Source organism: Olea europaea, chromosome 13 (genome assembly GCF_002742605.1).
Source record: "Olea europaea var. sylvestris chromosome 13, O_europaea_v1, whole genome shotgun sequence".
NCBI lineage: Eukaryota > Viridiplantae > Streptophyta > Magnoliopsida > Lamiales > Oleaceae > Olea > Olea europaea.
The window spans coordinates 27500526-27522542 of NC_036249.1; the positions used below are offsets into that span (position 1 = coordinate 27500526).

At 32.4% G+C, this 22017-nt stretch overlaps 1 long non-coding RNA gene across 2 annotated transcripts; it reads left to right on the top strand.

The window, feature by feature from the left end:
• Positions 1-7773: 7773 nt before the first annotated feature.
• On the top strand, positions 7774-21699 carry LOC111408092. 2 transcript variants are annotated; one of them, XR_002705281.1, is made up of 3 exons: positions 7774-7837; positions 8578-8659; positions 19860-21699. It is a non-coding gene; the product is annotated as an uncharacterized LOC111408092 (long non-coding RNA). The 2 variants fall into 2 exon arrangements; XR_002705282.1 differs by lacking the exon at positions 19860-21699 and having other exon boundaries at positions 8578-9249.
• Positions 21700-22017: the final 318 nt, after the last annotated feature.

A 22017-nucleotide genomic window follows, 5' to 3' on the forward strand; every position in this document is an offset into this window, starting at 1 on the left:
ATTTGTGATAAGTGATGTTGTGGGGAATAGGTTGAAGCACGGAGATGTCTCATGAACACTTCATCCTATTTAGATTAAATGAAAATTTAAGCGATCATATGGTTTTTTTTAAAATAAAGGAAATTTCTATGAGAACAATTTTATCATTGGAGTCTGATTTTTATGCGGGCATCACGTAAAATTGGAAATGTGAATGCAATAAAGAAGGTTAAAGACATGTATATCACAATAACGGAACGTTAGACACCCACGTTGGAGTTCACTCAAATAAAATTCGAGTTTGGTCTGAAAGTGGAAGTGCTGGCCTTAATTGAGGAAATTTAAGGACTAGTGAGAATGTGTTGAACCAAACTCTTTCTTTCTTTCTTTTTTTTGAAAAAATTAATTTTCATTTCAAATTTTGTGGGCCCGGAAACAGTGAATTGTTTGAAATGAGTTAGGAGTTTTACTGTTATATCCGTGTGATGTCTTTAACAAGAAATACTATTTATTAGATGTCAAAATATTAGTAGATACGGATCCTATATATCAACTCACTGACATGTCAAATAATTTTTCGTGGCCAAGCGGCTGAAGAGCAACCATGTTAGCCAATCTTGGTAGCACTGAGCTTTGTAGACTTGGTGTTTGTTTGGTAGGGATTTTGATAATTGATTTTTTGATAGTTGCAGAGAAAGTGGGTCTTATCTGTGAGTGAAAAATTCAAAAATAACGGCTCAAACAGTAAAATAATAATAAAAAAATTGATTTTAATTGACTTTTAAATCCTAACAAACAAACTCTTGCATGTGTATGATAGGTGTGATCTAAGCCTCTGCTCGAGTTCGATACTCTAAAATTCTCAGTATTTCTTCAGCCTCTGTTTGATAATAATTTTGTGCAGCTTTTTAATCAATGTTTTGAACTTGGGACACAAGGGTGGGTCTCATTTCTGCGGTCATTATTGATTGCACAAACCACCAAATATCAGAAATGCCCCAATTTGCAGAATAAGAAATTAAATGTTAAAGGGCAAATTGGTCATTTTAATTAATCCAGTCAACTATTGCTGCCACCTTCATTGACAAATGACTGTATAATAGTAACAAAATGAATTAAAATTTTTGGCCAAATTTCTAGTAAAATAATTTTATACTTAAATTCAAAAATTTTCCTACTTTTTTAGCCACATATTTTTAAAAAATCACTTTTTAAAATTTATTATCAAATAATAACCTCAAATGGAGGATAAATAAGATTTGGACTGACCACTTTTACTCCTTTAAATTATGTGGCATGAGTTTGTGATTGAAAAATGCCGTTCACTTCTTAAAGATGCATAGAACATTAGAGTCATGTTTACACACATTTTTTGTTTGAGTCGACTCGCAACTACATTTGAGATACAAGCCTATAATTAAAAGGTTGATACGATAGAAAATGTTGTCAACCATATAATTAAAAGGTTGATACGATAGAAAATGTTGTCAACCAATATGCAGAGTCATGAATCTGACAGATGATGGATGGAGTGCAACATTCAAAGATAAGTGACAAATTAGGAAATATTTTAAAATTTGTTGAGTAGATCGTGAACATTTACCAATGTTTTGAATATCGGACCGGACTGGCCCATTCAACCAAAGAAATCCAAAATCGGCCTCAAATTCAGTCTAGTACTAATAAATTAATCGAAAATGAAAAAACTGGTAAATAACCAGTCGAACTAGCCATTTTAACCGGAAAACTAGTCACGATTTTTATCCCTTTTTCTAAAAAAAAATAAAAAATAAAATTATAATTACTTCAATAAATGTGCTCAAGCATTGGCAAACTCAATTTTACCTTCCTTCCAATACAAGTGTTGTTTTTAAAAGAGAAGAGATATGCAATGTTTTCCTCAACTTCTAATCCGAAATAAATACAAGTGCTGTTTTTAAAAGAGAAGAGACATGCAATGTTTTTCTCAATATCCAATGTGGGATAAGTTGTAAAATTCTTTGCAATTTATATATTTAATAATTGTTAACTTTTTTCTTTCTATTAAACAAATTTGGCCTCAAGAGCACAAATAATTTCAATTTTAACAAAACAAATTATTTTAGACACAACAATTGTTAATTTTTTATGTTTTAAAATAAATTATAGGATAATAAATCATTAAATTTAATTGACAAATATTGATTTATATTTACTTTGAATTAGTAATGCTACAATTTAAAAATTTGTTATTGTTATAATATTTTAGAGTTTGTTGGAGTATTTATTTATTTAATTTTGATATCCAGTTTGACCTCGGGTGGACCCGGATTCAACCTTTTGACCCGTAACCTTTTTTTCTTTTCCAGATCGATTTATAAAACATTGACATTTACTCACTTTTTTAATCCTCCAATAAAATGTTATATGAATTATGCTATTTGTATATTAAAAAGTAATATTTCTTGATATTGTATGAAGTGTCAAAATCGAGATCACTAAGTATTTTAAGTATTGTTAAAGTCAATTACAAAATGTGTGTCATATCATACAATATCAATAAAATTGTCAAGACAATTGTATCGATAGCAGAATTGATAAGGAAAGAACAAATCTACATGTACTCACATTTTTTATTAAATAATTTACTCACTACTCACAATAAAGGATGGGGACCACAAGTCGTCGTTTTTAAGATGCACCTCGGACCTGCATATGTGTGAGAGTGATTGAAAGAATTTGTACACCAATATATATATATATATATATTATTAGTATTATTATTATATATATTTTTTTTTATACCCAGGTAGACTCTTATAGCGACTAATCATGGGTAATCCAGCCCCTCTTCACGCAAATTAGGTAGATCACGAATTGTACCTCAAACTGATCAGGGTTCAAAAACCCCCCAAATGATCTGCCAAAGTGCTTGTACATGTATATTTATCCCATACGGAAATGATCCACGAAAAATTATCATTACTAATACAAGAAATCGTTTAAAATTCTTACTTCTTGCACAAATTGGAAGTCCCAACTCTACTCGGAATAGAACGCGTTTTTGACCGTGTATCACAACGGTAAATTAATCCTAACCGTCTACCCCCCTCTCATCATCCATAAATACGACGGTCGACTCCTTGCGGTAATGGCATCTTGGTTTTCTCATAGTTTCTCTAGGTACTTTTACTAGGGTATTTTAATGGTTTTTGGAGTTGTTTTCTTCTTTGAATTCTCGGACGTTTTCGAGAACTTCTGACTATTTGTTTATCTCCTGAATCCTAATGTTTAGACATTGGGTTTCCTTGATACAATGATTGATATATCCACAATTAATCCAAGAATCTTGTGAAGGATTGAATGTTTGGTGCGATTGCTGTATCTGATATTTTCTTGATATTAATTAATTTTTTGAATCTGATCTTTTTAGACCATTATGACGATTCCGTTATTTTCCTTCTTTTGTGGGTTTTTTCTTCCTTGGTTCTGCTCTTGGCGTTTTGGTGGCCATCCCAACTGTAGGTAATTTGAATTGATTTCACTAAATTAGAATGGGAAATTTTTTAATTGTTTAATGAAAAGTTTTCTACCTAATAGATCGTGTTTTTGCTCAAACTTCTGATTTCTTGTTTATCCGCTGATTTTTTGATGATCGACATACTAAAAATTATTCTCTGGAAGAGAAGGTTTTTGGTGCGATTACCTGGTCTCTTAAGTGGTATTCTGGAATTTTCTAGATATTGAATATTTTAATCTTTGATCTTTCTCATAATTCTTTGGTGGTTTTAGCCCGTTTGGCATGATTTTGTGGGTATTTCTTTCTTCCTTTGCGGATTTTTGCTTTTGGTACTGTTGAGCGTTCAATGTTTTGGTAATTTGAACTGATTTCGATTACTGGATTGAGTGTGGAAATTTTATGTATGATGGAGTTTGGGCCCCCCTTAGATTCTCATATCTTTGCAAGTACTTTTATTTCTCGTTTATTTCTTGAATGCTAAACGTCCTGTTATGATGATTAGATATAACAATTATTACAAGAATCTTTGGAAGGGTTGAGTTTTGGTGCCCTGAGATCTGGTGTACTGGTATTTTCTTGATACTGGTTATCTTAATCTAGGATCTTTTTTGTGATTTCGGTGCTTTTAGCACCTTTTCCTTCATATTGCGGGCATTTCTTCCTTGGTTCAACAGATATTGGTTTTGGTATCAGGGTGGCTGTCATTTGGTAATTTCAACTTGTGGATTAAGCTGTGAAATTTTAATGGTTTGATAGAACCCCTCAAGACTCTCCTATCTTAACAAAAACTTTGAATATCTTATTTATTTCCATAATCCTAACATATACTCATTTCTTGACATGATGATAGATACATATGGACAACTATACCAAGAATCTTCTGAAGGAGACTTAGGCATTTGGTAATTTCAACTTGTGGATTAAGCTGTGAAATTTTAATGGTTTGGTAGAACCCCTCAAGACTCTCCTATCTTAACAAAAACTTTGAATATCTTATTTATTTCCATAATCCTAACATATACTCATTTCTTGACATGATGCATACATATGGACAACTATACCAAGAATCTTCTGAAGGACTGGGACTTTGGCATATTCTGGTACTTTCTTGATACTGATTAGTTGCATCTTGGATTGTTCTGATGTTTTTTAGCCCCTTTTTACATGTTATGTGGGGTTTTTATACCTTGCGCTGCTGAATATTTTTTGGTGTTTTCGTGTGGCTTCCCTAACATTTTGGCTTTTTTGAATTGGTTTCTGTTACTGGATTAAGTGTGGGTATTTAAAATAGTCTGATGAAGTTGTTCCAGAAATGGGGTTATTTGCTTCTCAAGTTAATGCAATATACTAAATCCTTATGGTGAGTTACTTGCAGGAAATAAATTTACAAGTATATAAATTCTGGGCGATTGCTCATACAGAATTACAGATGACTTTTGGTTCTGATTCCATCAGTTTTTGCTCATACAGAATTACAGATGACTTTGGTTCTGGTTCCATTAGTTTTCCATTAGGCGGTCTCTTATTTTTCTAGGGATATTTTCAAGACTAAAGGTTTACAATCAGAATTAAATGTTGCACTTTTGTTAGTATCACAAATTTGTATATTTTGCAAGCTGTTTGTAGTATAAGGCAGTTATCAAGCGAAATCTAGTTATTGTTTACCGTGGTTTATAAAGTATATTTTAATATGCAGATAATATTTTGGAGGAAACGATTGGAGGAGTGACAAATTATAAAGGATTTTGTGATGCCTTCTATGTGGTCATGAACTTTGATAAACTTTTCCCGCTCCTTGATTCTGGTTAATTTTTCCCACATTTCGGAGGAAACTTCAGAGAGCAGAGGTTATCTTTGTTTCTTGGAAACTTCTAAATGGTTTTCAGGATGATGGTGAAGCAATATCTTTACATGTTTGCTCTTTATTTTTTATTTTATTTATTTTTAAAATTTTCAGTTGCTCGGAATGTGATCTTGACTCTTATGTACAGAATATCCAGTTTTCTTCTGTGCTTCTTCATCTGCTTGTGGAAATCCTTGTGGTCAAAGATAATGGATATTAATGGAACAAGGGTGTAAGATTTTCGTTTGGCTTTTTCTTGTTCATTTCTGTTTCTGCAGTCTTGTTTTTTGTTTTGGGGGAGTTCAGGTGGAGATTGATCATTTCTCATGGGGTGGTGTGAAGGGAAAATTATTCGATGTTAACTTGTGCCTACATTTGCATTGGTGGTTCCCCCTCTCTAGCATAGCTATATAAATCTAGATTGTAGACTTTTTTAGGTCTTCTCGTATAAAATGCCTTAGGAACTTGATCTTTCTCCGTGTGCAGACAGATTGACACGAAGTGGACAATGCTTATAGGAAAACTATTGAGATTTGAGTTTTTGCTTGTTTTGCTTTACAAATTATATGGCTGAGGTTTCTAAGCAAGTCATGATCAACTTTTCCTCTCCTTGATGGTCTTGTTAAAACCCTTATTTCTTGCCACCCCATTGATGCAACAAGGATGTCATTAAAAGTCTATTCAAGGCGAAAGACTAATAATTAGTAGAATTCGAGTTTATTTAGTAGTTTTATTTTGATAATGTTCTTATTGTTCCCCCTTATTTCTTATTGTTCCTTATCAATTTGTATGCTTCTGCATCACCCATATTTCAAATCAAGTTGGAAATCCGAAAGCACTTTGGATTTAGCATCACATAGCAATTTAAAATATGCATCAAATTATTATTATTATTATTATTATTATTATTATTATTATTATTCAGGCTGATCAAATTCTTCCCGCATGCTTTTTTGTTCTAGTGAGTGTAAATGGGGCATGCTGACAAATACTCTTAAGAATCTTTGAATCAGGGTTTTTTGGTTCCATTGCCTGTAAATTGAGGCCATTAATTGTTCCTGAAATGGCGGTTCACTCCTAGGTAATATCACTAAATCCTTAGTCAGTGCATGAAATATATATATAAATCCTGGGTGTTGCTCATACATATAACTTCGGTTTTGGTTCCATCAGCTTTAGCCAGCAGATTACTGAGGGGATATTTCCAAAAATAAAGGTTTAATATCAGAATTAAGTGTTGCATGTTGGATCTCCTTTCTCAAATACGTCTGTCATGTAAATTTAGTGTTTGAAGTACAATGCAGTTCTGAAGCATATTTATTTGCTGCAGTTTATACGTTGTTTTGAATAAGGTGTTTTTCAAATGCAGAAAAGGACAAGATTTTGTCCTCATGTTTTTGATTTGCAATAATAGAATTTGTTGTCTCTTTTTAGATGATGGTATCCTATCATTGTCAATCTTTTTATGCCTGATTCTCTTACTATACCTAGGTTTTCATCCCCTTTTTATTCCCCCTCGCTCAGATTTTCTCTGTAAATTGAGTTGTGTGAAGTTTTCAGTTCATTGTTTATGATGTGGAGTTGTTGGACTCGAATTTTGCAGCTTGAATCTACGTATTTGGTTTAAATACTATGACCTTGACTTCCCTCGTAAAAATTAATGGGCAGTTGTTTACTGGAAAGTGGTGTTACAGCGTAGGTGAAGAATTGTTTTGTTAAGGACGAAGATTTTGTCTGGTCTTTATTTTTCATGTTCTCAGCGGTCCCAGTTTGTCTTTTAGGGGAGTTCAGATGGATTGGTCATTTTGTAGGGTAGCACGAAGGGGTATTCTTTGTTAACTGCAGCTACATTTGCAATGGTGATTTCTTTCAACCTGTTCCAATATCTGCTCTACATGAACGAACTGTATACTTTTTGACATCTTTTTTTTTATATATAATGCCTCAGCACTTTGATGCATATGCCTGACAGATTGACATGAAAAGGGCAGTGCGTGATAGGAATACTAATGTCTAAGTTTCTGTGTGTTTGCTTCCTGATATTTTGGCCTTTCTGAAGGAGTTTGTCCTGTCTGTCTTTCTAACAAGTCATGCTGTCCATCTATTTCGGTCTGTTTGCTAATACACTTGTTCAGATTTGCATCTTTCCTCTGGTGAATTGGGTTAATATTTTAGGTATGACTGTACAAGAGCCTTCGGGGCGTTGGTATTCCATGTGCAGACAGAGATTCTTTAAGGATGATAAAATGACTTTTTTGATTGTTACACCACAAAGAGAAAGGGATTCTTGGAATGAGAGTGAACACAGCTTCTGCTGCTGGAGGCCGTTCATATACTGAAAATATTTTCAATGGTCTGGTGGACTCTACACCCTCTACCTTAACTGCACACAATTTCAATCTTCTCATGTTATTCTATGCGCAGAGTTTATTTATTTATTTTTTATTGTTACACCACAAAGAGCATGGGATTCTTGGAGTGAGAGTGAACACAGCTTCTGCTGCTGGAGGCCGTAGGTACTGAAAATATTTTCCATGGTCTGGTGGACTCTACATCCCACCCTAATTCTTGCACACAAACTCATTCTTCTCTTGCACAGTTATTGCTTTTACAATTATTGGTAAGGTGCTTCATTCTTGGAGTCGAATGCAGAGCCACATAAGGTTCAATTGAATTTCCACTGTGGCAACACCTCTGTTTTAAAATAAAATAAAAAATCATTGCAGAACTACTTTATCTAAATACAACAGCATTTGATTTATTTTCCTAGTTTAAAAAACATTATATTTTGGGGTAATATACATCTTCATCTGGCTAGAATTGAAGATGTTTTCAGATGGTATCTGTTGTTGACAGCGTAAACATTTCATTGCAGAATCCCATTTAAAATAAAATAAAAAATCATTGCAGAACTACTTTATCTAAATACAACAGCATTTGATTTATTTTCCAGCAAGGGCTCCTTTCACAATTAGGGGTTTAATTATTAGGTTTCTACTTCCATTCAGGCAGCCCATAATTCCATGAAGTACAAAACTTACCTGTTTTCAGATAGATGCTCTATAGTACCCTTTTTTTTTTGGAGCAACATTTCGTATCTATACATAATTTCTGTTAAGAAGTCAAGTTACATTGTTACTTCCACTGTTGAATATTCTTAATGACTTTCCTGTAACTTGATATTAATAATTTTGGCGCCGTATTCACTTATGTTGCTTTTATAGCCTTAACAATTCTGAGAATTGTTTTCACCTAGGTAATATTTACTAAGGTAATGCTGGACTCTCTTTCTGCCAAATGACTACATCAGATCTCTAACATATACTCCACCTTTCAAGGTAAGCATTATAAATTAAAAAATACACTGATTGTTTTGGAAATTCTAAGATTTCCTTATTTTGCACTATTGTTGAGTTCATGGATTTCTTTTGCCCTAGAAGTTAGACAACCCTTACAGACTTTTTTACCCTTGTGGCCTAGTAGCTTTGTGTTTTATCAGAATTGTGAAGTTAGGTTGCAAACCCAAGTGCACCGCAAGTAGTAAACTTGGAAGTCGGATGTCAAACCATTGGGAATTGGAAGGAAATAAACTAGTCTATGAGTATTGACGATGGAGAAGAACACTAGAGCGTTGGGGGATTCACTTCGGCTAAATGGTAGGAATTGTTCTTGATATTTTATTTAACTCGTATAGAAATCAAAACTAAGTAGTGATCTCCTATAGAAGATAAAACATTGATCGCAAATGTATTTAAAGATAGATTTTGATAAATTGTTTGAGAGAATATGTCAAGATAAGTTGTTAGTATGTAGAGATTGTCTAAGCATAAATGTGCCAAAATTTGTCAACAATAAATCAAAGTATTTAACAAACCAAAATCATTTGTAGAACATATACTTCAACCAAGTAATAAGATGAACATTGAAGTGAAAGAATGGTTTAGAAATATATAATCTAAAAAGAAAATGAAGGAAACTAGAATATGATGAAGAGGAATTGATGCTCTCAAAATTTTGGCCAAAATCCCCTTCAAAGGAATATTCAAAATGCAAGTGGACAATGCAACTTGTTTCTGTCCAGTTTCAAGATAGTTGGAATATGCAATTTGGTGCCAATTTTTGAATTCAGGTTCATTGGATTTCTGTAACTCCAGATATGACAAAAACAATGAGTACTACACAGGTAGAAAGAAAAGATGTAAGGAGCCAACAAGTTGGACTTTGAGATAGTTCACTATTATTGACCTTTCCACATTTTCTTTCCACTTGCTCCACTTGTTCTACCTTAGAAATACATGTAACATCAAATAAATACTCATTCAAAGTATTTCGATTAATTTCATTTTTAATCATGTAAAATGAAAATTGAATTTATGCCAAGAGAATTGAAAATAGAGATTAGCATTAGTGAATTCTAACAAATTGAATGTAAAAGGGTAAATATATCTTTGAAGCACTTTTAGACACTAATCACACTTCTCAACCAAGATATTGCTAGACTATAGCAATAAAAATTCAAAAATAGTTCTAATGAAATAGCTTGCATTTGACCAATCGGTCAATGGCCAACGTGTGTGTGCGCATAAACAATTCAATCACATACCTTTTTCAAATTGGACACATCCCGACCCTCAATGGTCAACTATTTCTCTTTTCTCTCGTGGCCACGATGCACCCCAAACTTGATTTTATGATTTATTGTAGCTCAACACATCAATAAATCACGATTCTCCTTAATTTTGACTGATTCAACCTCCAAGAATCAACTAAATTACTAAACCCTTATTTTGGGATAACTTAATCAAGGCATGTAGTGGGTTCTGTTTCATGCACCTTTTTTTTTCAAGTTTGTCGTGCGTATTATGTTATGCACCTGTTTTTTTCAAGTTTGTCTTGCGTATTCTGTTTCATGCACTAGTCTAATCTCTTTTTATATATATAATTGTCCTCATTGGGCTCTTTTTATATATATAATTGTCCTCATTGGGCTCTTTTTAGCTTCACAACATGACAGCTTTTTCCCTTCTATTATTAGTGTCATTCCTCATTAAAACACTTATTCTCGAAAATCGATATTTAAATCAAGATTTTCACCTAATTGTCATCTTATTGGTTAATCCACACAAAATTTAAAACACATGGAATCCACAACTATCTCAATTGTCTCCCTACTGTTGCTCAACCATCCCAAACTATCCTAGAGTTGGTTTAGTAGGAATTTTTTTTTTTTTTTTTGGCTCATAGTTAATTCTACATATTCTATCCATTGTTGGCCTAAACAATATGTGATTTTCATAATTATCGTGCTCAATGTAAATCAATCTGTTAATAAACAAGCTTCAACTAAATCAAAGCTCCCCATTCACATAATTCATAACATAAAAACAATTTCAAATAATATCATCATCGGTCGGCAAGAACTTTTTTTTTTTTAATTCCTCTTCCCCCAACTTAAATGAAACATTGTCCTCAATGTGAAGATTAAATATGCAAAATGTATGAAGGACAGTAAGGAGCAAAATTTTGAACAAAGGGACAGGTTTTGAACTTTACCTGGAGAGTCTGCATAAACTTGGCCTAAATGAACCTTTAATTTCATTAGAGAGAGAGAAAAAGAAAAATGACAATAAAAGAGACACACCTAAAATAAACATACCGTTTATAAAACTGAAAACAAACATACAAAATAAAACAATGAGAAAGGATATCAATCTTTGGGTTGTAGAAAAGAACTTTTTGGGAAGGCTCAAAATTTTTTCTAACAATGTTTTATCATGAATACCTTCATTCTTTCCTTGTAAATTGGAGAGTTCTCATAGGCTTCATTTCTGATTTCTTCCAACTCATTCAGTTGAAGTTTCCTAAGTGAACCTGTCTCATCTAAACTGAAATTAAACATTTTAATAGCCCAAAATGCTTTGTGTTCCAATTCAACAAGACTTCCCAAAATAAGTCGATAACATGACATACCAATGGGTGTTTTGAAAGCTACAGCCCAAAGAGCATCAGTTGATTGTAAAGACCAATCTTTTCTATTTGGATTCACTGTTTTTTCTAAAATGCATTTTTAATGCAAGTTCAGCTTGACCACTAGTGTTTTTGGGTGATAAGGACGACACTTTATGAGTAATCCTATATTTTTTCATTAGGGCCTTATAAGGTTTATTACAGAAATGTAAACCCCCATCGCTTATAATGGCTCGAGGTATTCCAAATCTTGACAAAATATTTTCTTTCAAAAATTTCAAAACAATTTTGTGATCATTGTGTTTACAAGGAATTGCCTCTACCAATCTTGATCGATGTTGTTTCAAATGATCCATCACAAGTAAAACAAGTGATCAGCTACAACATTCTGAGGCTCCGTTCTTTTCTCGAATGGTGATGTCAAATTCTTGGAGTAATCTAATCCACCTAATCAACAACCTAGGTTTAGCATCTTTCTTAGAGAGAAGATATTTTAAAACTGCATGATCACTAAAAATAACAACTGGTGAGTTAACAAGATATGATCGAAATTTGTTCAAAGCATGTTACAGCAAGCAATTCTTTTTTAGTGGTGGAATAATTCATTTGAGCACTTCTAGTTTTAATTGGCTTAAGACACAGCTCCAACACAAATCAATAGCATCACACTCATTCAAAAGGTAAATGAGGTTGCATAATAGGAGAACTAGTGATGTTCTTAAGTTTAACAAAAGCTAAGAGACAAGACTTAGTCCATTAAAAAGGCATGTCTTTAGATAAGAGTATTCACAATGGTTTAGATATGGCACTAAAGTCTTTGATAAACCTTCTATAAAAACCAGCATGTTCTAAAAAAAAGATTTTACTTCTTTAACACTATTTGGAGTAGGCAAATTTGAAATCAATTCAGTTTTAGATTTGTCTAACTCAAATCCGTTAGGTGATACAATATGACCAAGTACGATGCCCTTAGTGACCATAAAATGACATTTTTCCCAGTTGAGCAAAGATTCTTCACACCTAACTAAAATTTTTTGCAAGTTAGTTAAACAATCATCAAATGAATCCCCAAAAACAGTAAATCATCCATGAAAACTTCCAAAGATCTTTCAATCATGTTGCTAAAATGCATTCTATGATAAGTACCGAAGGGACATGTGAAAGTCGTCTTTTCTTGGTCCTTAGGTGCAATTTCAATTTGGTTATACTCAGAATATCTATCTAGTTTCAATAACAGTTCTAGTTGAAATTAACCCATTTTCTTCATTTTTTGACTACAGTAACACCAGATTTTTTTGGTACAACTTGGGTTGGATCTACTATCAGAAATAGGATAAATGATTTCATTATCTAAGAGTTTAATGATTTCATTACCCCTTTATATTAGCTATGGTCCATCTTAAAACATTTTTATCCATTTTCAAAGTTTGCAACATCTTTCCTTCTTGGTGCGCATCAAGTTGGGAAGATTTATTATCGGAAAAATTTCATCTTTACCCAAAAATGATTATTTCAGATTAGCTGGTAATGGCTTCAAGTTGAGTTTTCGCATTCAAACACTCGAAATCCATACAATACTGTTGTGATAATTTTTTGAACTTTGATTTCCAATCACTTGTCTTTTCTCCTGAAAATAATTCAACAAAGAAATTATATTTGAATTTTTAGAATTATCGTTAAATTCAAATTCTAGTTAGTGCATTAGATGAAATAAATTGATCATCAACAAATTGTTTTAATCTATGCAAAATCATCTTTATCTCCATGTTGCTTGCATTTGTTAAAAATATTCATTTCGACGGTCATATTTCCAAAAGAGAGTTTCAAGATACCATTTCAAAATGACCTGTATTTGTACATTTAAGTTGAGTCAAAGCATTCAAACACTCGAAATCCATACAATACTGTTGTGATAATTTTTTAAACTTTGATTTCCAATCACTTGTCTTTTCTCCTGAAAATAATTCAACAAAGAAATTATATTTGAATTTTTAGAATTATTGTTAAATTCAAATTCTAGTTAGTGCATTACTGATCATCAACAAATTGTTTTAATCTACTCATGCAAATCGTCTTTATCTCCATGTTGCTTGCATTTGTTAAAAATATTCATTTCGACGGTCATATTTCCAAAAGAGAGTTTCAAGATACCATTTCAAAATGACCTGTATTTGTACATTTAAATTTAAAACAAGATGTGTGTTCAAAACAATAAAATCAACAGAATAATAGAATTGATCTATTTGAACTAGAACATCTTCTACAACCCCTTCTGGAACTTTTGGATCAATCGGCAAGTAGAAGTGTTGTTGTTAAGACCAAACTAAGTTGCTCGTACACAGAAAAAGATAATAGATTAATTAGGATTAAGCAAAACACGCTTCCTCTTGATCACAAGTCTTTTAAAAATTTTGCATATGAAAGAACTTGTTTGATTGCATTCAATATTGTATGTTAATTTTGACTTGTTTGAAAAGTTCAAAAATTTCAGAATTATGGTTGAGTTTTGAAATTGGTTACAATCGTTGAGGAAATGGAGCTGGAATGAGACATTTTTGACTAGGTTCAGAAATGATTTTTTCCTTAGTGGAATAGTTTTGTCAATAATTTTTCCACTACGAGGAGTCGTGATGGAGTTGGAGTTGGCATTTTCTTGTTGACATTCAGAGGAACTAGAAGCATTTACTAAACATTTCTCTTGAGAACGCGAAAAAGAGGTCAATGAAGAAAGTGTGTTCTTGATTTCATTGATGGCTTGTGAAGTTTGATTATATTAATAAACTTGTCCTTGCATATTCGACTGCAATGTTTCCTTGGGAGTTTTTTTCCATTGTATTAATGATAATGGAGAAGGAAAAGGCTTTTTAAGTTTATAGCAACTCCATCATGTAAAACTTCTTTGAAAACTGGGATGTTAGGACAACGATGCCCAAAAGTTTCACAAAATGATACAAATTTCATCATTTTGCACGGGGTACTTTCCTTTAATTCCATAGCTTTCCGAACAAACTAGCAATCCTAGCATTTAGATGATTTTGTGACTTTGTGTTTTCGATTGGTTAAACTGTATCGAGATTTTTCAGCTAGATGATTTAAAAATTCTAAAGCTTTGACCTCATCTTTATATAAAAATTCACTATTGCACATCGTTTCTACAAATTGTTTTGTTTCAGGACCACATAAAAGAAACTTATGGTACGCCATTTTTCAAAATCATGATGTGGTGGTATTTAACAAATCTTTAAATCTTTCTAAACATTGAAAGTACGTTTCTTCAAAGCATTAGTTTTATGTGCTCCAAAAGAATTTCTTCAAAAACCTACTTGGCATTTCTTGCAATGTGCATTACCTAGCTAAATCTTTTTTAGAGAAAAAGGAAACAATTTCAACTTAACAATTTCATTGGGACAAGTTTGATCGTTAAATTTGGCACACGTATCTTCAATTTTAAGATGCATAAATGGACCTTTGGATTCTAAACCATGAAAATTAGGAAGTAATGGAATCATACCTGACTTGAATCGAAAATTATTAGCATTAAGAGGGAAAATGAAACATGAATTAGCAGAATTTCGAGGAGGTTGCATCACACGCATGGTTCGTGCTTGTTGGTTTTCATTTTCATCATGTGCGCTTTCATTATCAGCCATGGTGGAAGATGTGAGTGAGTGTTGAGGTGAGTCAAATAAATTACTAAAGAAAGTTTCACTATCTTTAAATAAATGATGAGAATTAAATTCATGATACCAATATGACATAAAATAACATAAAATAGATGTAAAGAACAAAAATTAGGTGGCATGGCCAACTATGAAGATTTATGAAGATTATGAAAGAGAAGAAAACCTCACAGAAAGTAGCAGAAAATAATCCTTAAACGCAAGTTGTCACAAGTAGTAAACTCGAAAGTCCGAGGTCGAACCACAGGATTTCAACTCCTGTGATCTCATATGGAAGATATAACATTGATCGCAAATATACTAAAAGATAGATTTTGATAATTGTTTGAGAGAATATGTGTCAAAATTTGTCAACAATAAATCAAAGTCTAAAACAAACCAAAACCATTTGTAGAATACTTCAACCAAATACATTGAAGAACAAAGTGAAAGATCAAAGGCATTCACCAAAGGTTCACCCCTCTAAGGTTTAGAAATACATAATGTAATGTTACAAAGAAAATGAAGGAAATTAAATGAAGAGGAATTGATGCTTTCAAAATCTTGGTCAGCGTGGGCAAAGGAACATCCAAAATAAAATGCAAGTGGAAAATGCAACTTGTTTCTGTTCAGTTTCAAGACAGCTGAAATATGCAATTTGGTGCCAATTTTCAGTTATTTTGTGCAGCGAATTTGGACTTATGATCAACAGATAAATTGTTGCCACTTGAGTTAGATTTTAATTAGTGCAATTATCAGGTTCATTGGATCTCTATAACTCCAGAGATGATAAAAATAATAAGTGTCGCTTCACAGGTAGAAAAGCTGTATCCGACAGGTATCAAGCTGGACTTTGCACGGTAATTTTGGCTGCCTTATATTGCGAATTTAACTTCTTGGTAAACATGAAAGTTGTAGATACATATCTTATCCAAACCAGTAATCACTGTGGTTCAGTCTGCAGTTTAAGTTATGATCATTTTACCGACAGCTGCTTCTTGCTTGAGACAGTTCAACTATTCTTAACTTTTTCAACATTTTTTTCCACTTGCTCCAGTTGTACTATCTTAGAAAATACACGTGAAATACATTAAATAAATACTCCTTCAAAAGAGAGTTGAAAATTAGTGACTAACATTAGTGAATTTTCATTAATTTCAATTCTCTTGCCGTAAATTCAATTTCCATAATAAATACGTGGTTAAAAATGCAATTAATTGAATTACATATTTAAATACGTCGGCATGAGTATAATACATTTGAAAGAGTATTTAAATGTATTTCCAATTTAGAAACAAGAGCAAGTGGAGGAAAAAATCAACGAAAGTCAAGAATCAGCGACAAGCAGCAGCTGTCGGTAAAATGATCATAACTTGTGCTGCAGACATTGAAACCAAGGTGATTCAAGCTGAGTTTGCAAGTCAAATTCGTATCATAATGCAGCCAAAATTACCGTGCAAAGTCCAGCTTGTTAATTGTAGGATATAACTTTTCAACCTGTGAAACAGCACTCGTTGTTTTTGTCATATCTGGAGTTATATCCAATGAATTTATTTGCACCAATAGAAAGTAACTGGCAATAATTTATCTGTTTCATAAGTCCAAATTCGCTGCACAAAGTATCTGAAAATTGATATCAAGTTGCATGTTCCAGCTGTCTTGAAGCTGGACAGAAACAAGTTGCATTGTCTACTTGCATTTTGGATGTTCCTTTGCCAAACCTTGGCCACGATTTTGAGATCATCAATTTCTCTCCATCATATTCTAGTTTCCTTCATTGGGTAAAACTTTGGTGAATGTAATATTGTCTTTGATCACTTTGTTCTTCAATGTTCATTTACTTGGTTTGTTCAAAATTTATTGTAGACGTGTACGAATAACTTATTTTGACATATTCTCTCAAACAATTATCAATATCTTTTAATATGAGCAAATCAATGAAAAAAATAAAAGATCAAGAGTAATTTTACTCATTTATTCGAAGTGAATCCCCAATGCAAGATTCTCCATCATAAATACTCTAGCTAATTAATCGAAATAACTAAATACGTGTTGGCCATGTATTATACTTTAGAAAGATTATTTATTTGATGTATTTCACATTATTTCTAAGGTATAACAAGTGGAGCAAGAAGCAGTCGTAAAGGAAGGCCGAGCCTCCCGATCTGCCGTTTCTTTATTATATCAAGTTCTTTACATTATGGTTGGCCGTGCCACCTAATTTTCGTTCTTTACATCTATTTTATGTTATTTTATGTCATATTGGTATCGTGAATTTAATTCTCATCGTTTAGTTGAAAATAATTGTGAAACTTTCTTTAGTAATTTATTTGACTTACCTCAATACTCACTCACATCTTCCACCATGGCATCATAATGAAAGTGTATATGAAAATGAAAATCAACAAGCACAAACCATGTGTCTTGTAACCTCCTTGAAATTCTCTGCTCCTTCATGTTTCATTTTCTCTCTTAATAAATTTTCGATTCAAGTTGGGTATGATTTTATTACATCTTAAAGAATTTGAGGAAGTATTGTGCTAACGATCAAACTTGTCTCAATGAAATTGTTAAGTTGAAATTCTTTCATTTTTTTCTGAAATATAAAACAAAAACTTAGGTCGATTGGCACATGGTAAGAACATCATGTTTTTGAAAAATGGCTTATCATAAGTTTCTTTTATGAGGGCTTAACTCCTGAAACAAAACAATTTGTAAAAACGATGTGCAATGGTGAATTTTTAGATAAATATTAAATAGCTTTAGAATTTTTAGATCATCTAACTGAAAATTCTCAATTTTGGCAAGTAAACCCAATCGAAAACTCGATAAGATCTAATCTTATCGCATGAGTTAGGATTGCTAGTTTGTCTAGAAATGTTGAAGCCGTGTCGCATGATTGTTCTAACATCCCAGTTTTCGAAGAAATTTTACATGATCAAGCCATATAATCAACAATGGAGAAATCATCCCAACTTTAGTTGGAGAGATGATTTTATTCATATATCACAACATTTTTCTGTGTATGAGCAACTTGGTTTGGGCCAACAACAACAACACTTCAACTTGCTGATCGTTCAGTAAAAATTCCAAGAGGGGTTGTAGAACATGTTCTAGTTCAAATTGATAAATTCTATTATCCTGTTGATTTTATAGTTTTGGACACACATCCTATTTTAAGTTCAAATGCACAAATGACAGGTCATCCATTTCTTGCTACTTCAAATGCGTTCATAAATTGTAGAAATGGTATCTTCAAACTTTAAAAATGCATAAAAATGTTTTGGGATTCCACCATAGCTGATATAAAGGGGATTAATCCTTTGATTTTCACACATAAGATTTATTTGGAGGAATATGTTAAACCTACAAGAGAAATGCAACGAAGGCTTAATGACAAAATATTTTTAAAGTTAATGGACATCGTTTGAAACCATTTTTTGAGAATTTCTCTAGATTAGAAGAGTAGCTTTACATGGTCAATCCTTTTCTTATTGTTTTATTTTGTATGTTTGTTTTCAGCTTATGTTATGTGTATGTTTTAGGTGTGTTTCTTTTATTGTCATTTTTTTTCCCTCTAATGAAATTGAAGGTTTATTTTGGCTAAGTTTATGCAGACTCTCCAGGTAAAGTTCAAAACCCGACCCTTTTTTCAAAATTTTGCTCCTTACGAATTCATACATTTTGCATGTTTAATCTTCACATTGAAATTGTTTTTATATTATTGTGACTAGGGGATGTTGCTTTGCTTTAGTTCATGTTACATTGAGCACAATAATCATGAAAATCACATTATTTATATTGGATCGATGGATAGAATATGTAGAATTAACTATGACAAAAAAAAAAAAAAAAAAAAAAAAAAAAAAAAAAAAAGAAAAAAAAAAAACCTACTCTAGTATAGTTTGGAGTGATTGAGCTATTGTAGCACCACATTGAGATAGACGTGGATTCTGTTAAATTTTGTGTGGATTGCTTAGGACCAATGAGATGATACTTAGGTGAAAATCTAAAGTTAAAGATCGATTTTCGAGAATAAGTGTTTAATGAGGGGCATTGCACTAATCATTGTATAGAAGGGAAAAAGCTACCATGTTGTGAAGCTACCCTAAAAGAGCAATGAGGACAATTATATATATAAAAAGAGTGCTAGTGCATGGAACAGAATACGCACGGCAAACTTGAAAAAACAAAGGAGGTGCATGAAACAGAAGACGGACTAAATGTCTTGATTAAGTCCCAAACACTTATTTTAGAAAATTAGACCTTTGATAAGGATTAGTAGCTTAGTTTTCTTGGAGGTTGAATAAGTCAAAATTAAGTCCTCATTTATATCGTGTTGAGCTACAATTAGTAAAATTTAACCAAACTAGAGAGGGTGAGCAATAGTATATAAATTTAACCATAAATCACACATTGGGAAAATAGTTACAAAATAAAGTTTGGGGGTGTGCATCCAACGAGAGAAGAGAGAAACAATTGATCATTGAGGGTTGGGATGAAACAATTGATTATGCACACAAACGTTGGTTGAGCATTGGACAAGTTAGACTATATTTTGATAGCAAATCTTAGAAGAATTTTGTTAAGAAGTTTCAAATCCTAAGGCAAATGCGACAAGCTATTTCATTTGAACTATTTTTGAATTTTTATTGCTAGAGATATGGTTGGGGTGTCTGATTAGTGTCTAAAAGTGTTTCAAAGATATATTATTTACAAGACATTTTACATTCAATTTGTTTAAATTCACTAATGTTAGTCTCTAATTTCAATTCTCTTGCCATAAACTCAATTTTCATAAATACATGGTTAAAAATGCAATTAACTTAAATACGTATTTAAATACATGTCGGTATGAGTATTATACTTTTAAAAGAGTATTTATTTGATGTATTTCACATGTATTTCTAAGGTAGAACAAGTGGAGCAAGAGGAAAAAAATGCTGAAAAGTCAAGAATAGTGAACTGTCGCAAGAAGCAGTTGTTAGTAAAATGATTATAACTTGAGTTGCAGACCGCGAACCACAGTGATTCAAGTTGGGTTGGAAAGATAATGCATGTATCTACAACTTTCATGTTTCGCAAGAAGTCAAATTCGTATAACAAGGCAGCCAAAATTACCGTGCAAGACACTTGTTACCTGCCGGATACAACTTTTCTACCTGTGAAGCAGCATTAATTGTTTTTGTCATATTTGGAGTTATAGAGATCCAATAAACCTGATATTTGCATTAATGGAAAGATAACTCAAGTGGCAATAATTTATCTGTTGATCATAAGTCCAAATTCGTTGCACCAAAGTATCTGAAAATTGACACCAATTTGCATATTTCAGCTGTCTTGACTTACATTTTGGATGTTCCGAAGGCCTATAAAAGAGGACCTTGGCTAAGATTTTGAGAGAATCAATTCCTCTTCATCATATTCTAGTTTATTTTATTTTCTTTGTAACATTTTTCTTTATCATTAGCTCTAGCTAGGGGTGAAACTTTGGTGTATTGTCTTTGATCTTTCACTTTGTTCTTCAATGTTCATCTTTTTACTTGGTTGAAGTATATGTTCTACAAATGGTTTTGATTTGTTAAAGACTTTGATTTATTGTTGACAAATTTTAGCACAATAAAATGCTTAGAGAATCTCTATATATCAACAACTTATTTTGATATATTCTCTCAAATAATTATCAAGATTTATCTTTTAGTATACTTGCAATCAATGTTTTATCTTCAATATGATCACTTCCATATAAGTTAAGTAAAAGATCAAGAGTAATTTCTACTCATTTATCTGAAATGAATCCCCGACGCTCTAGTGTTCGTCTCCATTGTAGCACTTATAGAATAGTTTATTTTCTTCCAATTCCCTTTGGTTCGACCTCGGACTTCGACTATTTCTGTGGAGTTCAGTAATCTTCTTTTTCAGTGAGAAATTAAATGACTGAGCAGAATTTCAGAAGAACACAAAAAATAAATGCAACCAAGAAGAGCAGGAGCTACTTATTTGGTATTATAGACAACATAATTCCCAGTTTTCATCGATATCTCTACTTAATAAATATTGCCAGAGCAGAGATCAAACAGTACAAAAGTAGGAATTTGGATCAAAAAACACATTTTTTACGAAAAATATAGGTAATCAAACGCACTCTAAATGCAGATTTACCTTTAAAGTACTTCTAATCCATGGACGGAAATGCTTTTGCACATGAATATCTAAACATACAGTAGTAGTAATAGGTAATTTTATTATCCAAATTTAGTGCAGCTCTGCCCCAGATTGGGAAACCGGCTTTGGGGATGTGTAAGAAGTCAAGTGACTATTAATTAATCACTTCTGTGGCTATCCATGCACGCTCATGTTTTGAGGTTATGTTAGGCTCTCTTACAACCCGCTGATAACATTGATTAACTTTCTGGTAGCTATTAACTGTTCACATCCACTCAGTGAAGCGTCGTGGCAGCTGGATTCCATCTCTAAGTTGCATTAATTCATATATGGTGGTGCCTGCATTAGATAAATACTAACTGCATAGGAGGCTTGAATGCTTTTTGTATTTATTATTATTGCACTAACCCTCAGTGGAATTTATATTTTCTTTTTCTACAATTTTCTTTTTTCACCTTGGTTAATCCCCCTCTCCTCGCGTTATATCTAAGTACACGAGCCATGCTAATCATTGGCGGATCCACATTGGGTCCTAGTGGGTCTACCCACTAGCTTTAGAGGTTTTTATTATTATTATTATTATTATTATTATTATTATTATTATTATTATTATTATTATTACTTTTTTTTAATAGACTCCAAAATCACGAAGAAAAAAGAGAATCCTTTCATTACTAAAGAACAATTGAATTGATTGTTTTTATTGATAAATCTGTGATTATTGATAAACAAATTATTTTTTCAGTCGAATTGATTGTTTTAATTGGTTGTTTATAACAGGTATAGAAAAGTACTTTTAAAGGTAAATCTGCATTTAGAGTGCGTTTGATTATCTATATTTTTCGTAAAAAATGTGTTTTTTGATCCAAACTCCTACTTTTGTACTGTTTGATTGCCTTTCTTCC